This window comes from Acomys minous (genome assembly GCF_964271855.1).
Source record: "Acomys minous genome assembly, chromosome: 4".
Classification (NCBI taxonomy): domain Eukaryota; kingdom Metazoa; phylum Chordata; class Mammalia; order Rodentia; family Muridae; genus Acomys; species Acomys minous.
This window is the reverse complement of record NC_140486.1, coordinates 40,016,550-40,023,327: the sequence shown is the minus strand read 5'-3', so window position 1 is coordinate 40,023,327 and position 6,778 is coordinate 40,016,550. Positions and strand designations below refer to the sequence as shown.

General features: G+C 46.6%; 1 long non-coding RNA gene across 1 annotated transcript; it reads left to right on the top strand.

Annotated features, from left to right (window-relative positions):
* The first annotated feature begins 1,726 nt into the window (after positions 1 to 1,726).
* On the top strand, positions 1,727 to 3,979 carry LOC311595577. The gene is made up of 2 exons (XR_014778498.1): positions 1,727 to 2,078; positions 2,671 to 3,979. It is a non-coding gene; the product is annotated as an uncharacterized lncRNA (long non-coding RNA).
* Positions 3,980 to 6,778: the final 2,799 nt, after the last annotated feature.

Here is a 6,778-nt window from a genome sequence, read left to right as displayed (position 1 = left end):
CTTTTTTTTTATAGAGATATTTCGGTTATGTATGTTCAAGTAACAAGGACCCATGCTTAAATCTAAAGATGTCTGTGACCTGTGAATTTAACCTCATTCCTTTCTCATCTGTAAGCCTGGAACCTTATGAGAATCTCACAAACAAGATTATAAAAAGTTTATAGTCAGGACACAGCTTGACTTCCTTATAACTTACGTGCACTTACTACACTAAGGATTCCTCTGACCTTTTGACCTCTGTTCAGATCTTATTGACCTGGAAACCTAAAAAATGCACCTCAGAAATTATTATGTTCTTATTTCCTTAAAGGAAAATTTCTTGGATAAGAATAAGTCTGCTGGTGGCCAGACTCTGTTTGCTGGCTATACAGACAGCCTGGTATGGGTGTGGCAGGTGACTATTGGTACCCACTAAAAGTTCGTGACAGAATCTTCAAAATAAAACTATATTTCTGAACAAAAAAAATTAAGAATAAATACACCAAAATACATCAAATTCATCCCTTTAGACAGTGTAGCTTCAGAAGCCACCAAACTTATATTGTATTTCTATCTATCAGCCTTCAATGTGTTCTTTTGAAAACCCTTACCCACAATTCTGTTCTTTTGCCAAGCACCTTTCTCTCAATGCTTAAACATACTAAAGTTATTTTCTTCATAATGGCATGTGTTTATGAAAATGACCACCCCCCAAAAAATCATTCTCTTAAACCCCAAGAATGCCTCCCTTGGACTCAGCCTGAAATTCACGTCTATTCAGCTTCATCGAGTAGAAAGTTCTAGAAAGAATGCTTCGGCCTGCTGGACATGACAACATGGAACTGTGCCTCCTGCTTCTGCTGCCAGGTCTAGAGTTTCCTGAGTCCCCCTTGTCCCTAAGCCCTTAAAGTAATGATGGTAGTTGGGTCTCTCCTAAGGCAAGGTTCAAAATCCCTTAACAAATGCAGCCAACTTGGGGTGAGCTGTGAAACACTAACCTGTCTTTGCTTTGAAGGAAGAATGTGTGGCTTTGATCGCATTGCTCTAGGGAAGTGGTTCTCAACCTGTGGGTCCACACCCCCTTGGAGGTCAAACACCCTTTCACAGGTATTGCCTGAGACTATGAGAAAACACAGATCTCTACATTATAATCCATAATAGTAGCAAAATTACAGTTATTGTCGGAAAACCCTGCTGCTAAGGTTGCAGTTCACTGTGACCAGATAGCCTTTCTGAGTTCCTCGCTAAATGAAAGGACTCCCTTTGCCTGCGGGGCCTCCTGACATCATCTGGAGAGTGTCTCTAAGCACAGAGACCTCTAACAACATCTGGAATATGACCTTTGACACAGTTCTCTGCAAACCTCTCCCCCTGCTGCCCATAGGATAATTAGGTACTGTGTTCCTGTTCATATGATAGGACCGTGCTGCCAAATGTAAATAAAACATTCCTGGCACTCCTAGGCCCAGTCAATGGTGCCGACCCACCCTGGGAATCCTCCACCCACTCCCCAAGAACTATATAACCTTTGTTCACCCTGAATAAAGTTGAGCTAACTTGCTGAAGTAGTTCCTGGAGGTCAATCTATGGTACTCACAGCCATTTGAATCCCACTATCACTACCACTACCACCACCACCCTGCCTCTGCTTCCTTTGTCCTTGGGGACCCATGGCCATGGTCCAGGGGTTGGGATGGGGGGGAAGGGTGTCAGGGAGACCCACAATTATGAAGTAGCAACACAAACAATTGTATGGTTGGGGGTTACCACAACCTGAGGAACTATTTTTTTTATTTGTTTGTTTATTTTGTTTTGAGACAGAGTTTCTCCGTGTAGCCTTGGCTACCCTGGACTTTCTTTGTAGACCAGGCTGGCCTCAAACTCACAGCAATCTACCTGCCTCTGCCTCCCTGAGTACTGGGATCAAAGGCTTGTGCCAGCACACCCACGTGAGGAACTGTATCAAAGGGTCGCAGCGTTAGGAAGGCTGAGAGCCACAGCTCTAGGGACATTGTAGAAGACATCATTCTAGTACGGAAGTGGAGTGGAACACGTGAAGTGGTGACAACCAGGGCTTCCTGTCAGCTCGGCTGGTGGAGGTATGACTCACTTTTATTATGTCCCATGAAAGAAAAAATATAACATTTCTCCAACTGGCTATGTAAACATCAAAGGGAGATGTAGCTGGGAAAAGGGTGAGGCTGCGAGAAGGTTCGGGAAGAAGTTTAACCTCTTCTGAAGGGAGCCCAAGCATCAGGTAGCTGTTGAGTGGGAATGGCCCTCTGCCCTTGGGTGTTCTGAGGTCTCCACAACCTGATCGTGGGGTGGAACAGTTGGTACCAAGATTTCACTCCTAGAGGCCAGCTCACCCCAGGCCTCATGCCAGGTGACGTCAAGTCTAGCAGTAGAGTGTGCACTGATTCTTAGAGTGGCAAATCTCAGTTCTGTGGGACCAGGGCAAGCCAGGGCCTTTCAGCAATGGCCCAGGAATTCACCTCAACTCCAAAGGGAGTGACCTTGATTTTCACAAACTCCAAAAGTCATTGACTGAAACATTGGGCTACTTCTCCATATGCTAAGCAATCACTCTGTCCTGGCTAGCCTCCCAGGGCCGTCCCTCACTTTCTCTCTCTCTCTCTCTCTCTCTCTCTCTCTCTCTCTCTCTCTCTCTCTCTCTCTCTCTCCATTCAGGGTGACATGTTCCCTCAGGATGGACAGTGAATTCCAGTCAAATGCACACATCTCTTGGAAGCTCCTGTGGTAGAAATGTCAGCACACCCTGGCTGCCTGGCAGGGGCGACCTGATTGGATTGAATTGAAGCATTTACTTCACAAACACGGTTCTAAATGCAAACGGTATAGAAAGTGCCGACTGAGAATCCTAACCCTCCCGTCATTATCACATCTACCCTCTTCTCTGCACCTGATGAATACATGCCACCACTGTGGCATATTCCTTTGATGGAAGCCCTTCACACACTGTGAGCTGTTCTGTTATTCAAATGTTGGAGTTGCTGGTATAGAAGGGCACGTGTGGTCAGCAGGCACGCTGTGGACTGTGCTTGTAGCAAGAGATGAAGTGAAAAGCGGGTTATGAGAAAGTGAGTCGCGAACGCCAGACAGGGTAACCCGGCGGCTTGTGGTGGTACACGTGCCAGCCTGCTCCACACACTGCGGACAAGCTGGACCATGAGAAATCCACATTCTCTTTTCCCAGCACCCCTTGGACTTTGACACGTTTCTCATAGACAGAAGGACACTCTGTCTTCAGCACTGGAAGCTGATTCACTTCCCTCTGTAACAAAGCATGACAGCCGAAGCCTGTCCACCCTCCCGGGAAACGGCAAACAAAACAGCCCTGAGAGCGCTGCGCTTCCGGTGTGTCAGTCAGGGGAAATCTATCTATGAATATTCCATCCACTGTGCCTTTAGCAATGCGCTGTGTAAATACCCTTTTTCAGATGATGAGAATAGGCATAAAAGGGTTTGATTAATCCCTTACTCAGCTGTCTCCTACCCCAGAACGCATGTAGCGGTTGTCATAGGGAACTGGTTTACAAAGAGAAAGCCTGCAGATGTGTGGGCTTCTCAGTGAAGCTGCCTTCGATTCTCCTGAGAAAAGAAAACAGAGGGAAGAAACGAAGAAAAAAAGAAAAAAGAACAGACTCTTTGGAGCACAGCTGTCCCAAATCAGTGAAATACTGTTTCTTGGAGGGAATAGCTTTTAGATTCACATTTTCTATGAAGGTAGATCCCAGTCTGAAGGCATCTACTTGAACCCTCTTCCCGCCCTTTGTTGGGCTACTCTCATCCTGACAGACTACTTCAGAGCCTCCTGCTCCTCTCTGCTTTGTTTTACAGGATGTTTCATTCTTCTACATCAATGAACCAACTGCTTGTGAGACCCTGGAATAAGGGAGTGGTTACTTACCTTGCCAGCTTGCCATGTCTGTCTGTGCTATTGGGATGTTTTAATAAAGAGTTTTGTTACTGTTATTTATTATTGTTACTTATTTTTATCGTAAAACTTTGTTTTGTTCTTTTCAGACAGGATTTCTCATGTAGTCCTGGCTGCCCTCAAATTTGCTATGTAGCTAAGAGTAGACTTGAACTCCTGATCTTCTTGCCCCACATCCCATTGGGGCATATATATCTATCCCACTTGGGGGTGGGGGGAGGGGATCATAAAGGCCACTCTGTGCAGGCAGGAAGCAAGGCCTGAGCTGAGTCAAGGAGGATGAGTCAATAAAGGACAATCGGCCAAAGCTGGGTGTCGTGGCGCACGCCTGTAATCCCAGCACTTAGGGAGGCAGAGGCAGGTAGATCTCTGTGAGTTTGAGGCCAGCCTGGTCTACAAAGACAGTCCAGGACAGCCAAGGCTACACAGAGAAACCCTGCCTCAAAACAACAACAACAACAACAACAAAGGACAATCAGCCAGCCTGGGCTACACGTGTACTTCCTCATAAAGCAAACAAGCCAGGTGGATCAGCTTTGTAAGAACAAAGATCTTGTGGAGACTCTTCCTGTACCAAGTTACACCTTCCACTTGCTGATTCAGCTTCAGCACAATCCCTGCGGGGTCATTTTTGAACCCAGGCCTGGCCCCAGATTCTAAAGTGGGTGGCGAGCGCTCCTGGCATGACACCATCCTGGTGACCATCTCTTGATTTTTATTTTTGTATTTTTAATTACGTATATTTGGGTGGGTGGGGGTGGGTATGGGTATGGGTGTAGGTTGTGTGCACATGAGTGGAAGTGCTCATGGAGGCCCAAAATAAGGTTGTCAGATGCCCCCCCGCCCCAGGAGTAGGAGTTACAAGCAGGTGGCGTGAGTGCTGGTAACAAAGCTAGGCTCTCCTGCAGGAGCAGTTTGCTTGCTTTCTTGACTTCAGAGCCATCTCTGCTACCTCCGTGACATTACTTAATAGCACAAGCACACAGTGGGCTGTGCTGTTCTGGGCTTGTAGCCTCCAAGCATTCCCCAACCCTGGAATTCCCCCATAAATCCTTCCAAACTTCCCCTTAAGCCATGTGTGTGGTGGCACATACCTATAACTCCAGCACTTGGGAGGTAGAAACAGGAGGAATAGGAGTTCAAGGCCATCCTCTGGTACACGAGACCCTGTCTCAAAAAATAAAGAAAGCACACATTAAAAACTATTGGGAAAATGTAAAGTCTTATACTTCAAAGGTTGAAACTCTCATGTAACTTCTTTAAAAATGTGATTTTCTAAGGTGGTCTGTATGGCTCTTAACTGTCTTCCGTGGAGCCTCTCGACCCAGACAAAGAGTGGGGCTTGCCCCAGATCATGAATAAAGTTAGAGGCCAGTTAGGATATGCAACTGCTACTCCACTGAACAGCTTCTCTTCTTCTTGGCTTCACGCTCCTTTCTCGTTAGCTGGCAAACCCTGGAAAACAAGACAGGATCACTTACGGACTCCTTTGTAACTCCAAGGATCCAGGCCCTAGTGACACAGACTAACCCTGTGAGGGTTGGTTTGTAGACATGTCAATCAAGGCCGACTGGTAAGACGTGGAACAAGACAACCAGGGAGGCTGCTGGGAAGTTTGTGCAGTTCTTTAAACGGTACATTTAGATAGAGGTTTAGATATAGTACTCATAAACTGTAAAAAAAAAAATTTAATAAATAAAAATAAATAGAGGTGTTTCGGGGGAATGGAATCACGCTGGGCTGTCAGAAGAAGGCTGCCTTTCCCTGTTCCCAGTCTCTGGTTTTGAGCAGCCGTCCGTGTCAGGAAGCCATTTTTCATGCATGGGTTCCTATAGCTCTAGGTGCAAATCATTTTACAGCTCCTATCCTTGGCGTTAGCATGAAAGACCTCAGCCGGGGTCCTAGTGGATTGGTTTAGCATGTGTTCATCTCTCAGCCAGCCGCTGTGATGTGGAGAAAGAATATTGATTGTCCGGGCCAGAGTTACTAATATCCGAAACAGGGAATATGCCAGTCCAGAGCCCAGGATCCACGTCTTCCCTTTAGGGAGTCCAGATGCTGGACCCAAGGGAACGAAGCTTAGCCAGATGGGTGGGCTTGCAGGATCCCAGTCTGGAGGTGACTGTCCAGAGGAAAAAAAGCCTTGATACAGCTCTCTCAGTGTTAACAACTCCTTTAGTGACATAGCTCTCCCAGTGATACAGTGGCGTATCTCGTCCAGTGACATAGCTCTCTTTATAGGGGTGGGGGAGGACTATATACACCTTGGAGGAGTGGGTAGGGATTCTGAGGTGAATGAACATCATTGGCTGGGGCTGAGGTGCTGGGAATGCTTCATCTGCACCGAGAGGAATTCCAGGTGCTAGGCTACTTGACTACTTCAAGAATTGAGAGGGTAGAGAGGTCACAAGACTCTGTGCACCAGGGCATTGCAGGCACAGAACAGAGAGGCATCAATCCTTACTCCAGCTGGTCTCAAGATTGAGATTTTGGGGGTTTAGACATGTCTTGACCTCACTCTAGCTACATGCTGGTTTCCTCGATCACACAGTCCATATTCCCCATAAGGGAAGGTTGGAATCAGCCCACTCTCAGAGAGAGAGAGAGAGAGAGAGAGAGAGAGAGAGAGAGAGTCTGTGTGTGTCTATGTGTGTGTATGTGTCTCTGTGTGTGTGTGTGCGTGTGCGTGTGTGTGTGTGTGTGTGTGTGTGTGTGTGTTGGGGTAATTCCCACCAAAAAATAGTGGAGAAGTAGCCAACATAAGAAAGCACATAGATGAAAGACTGGCATTAGAGGTGCCCACAAAGCAGGACTATATAGACTGTGGTAAGGAATTGAGGA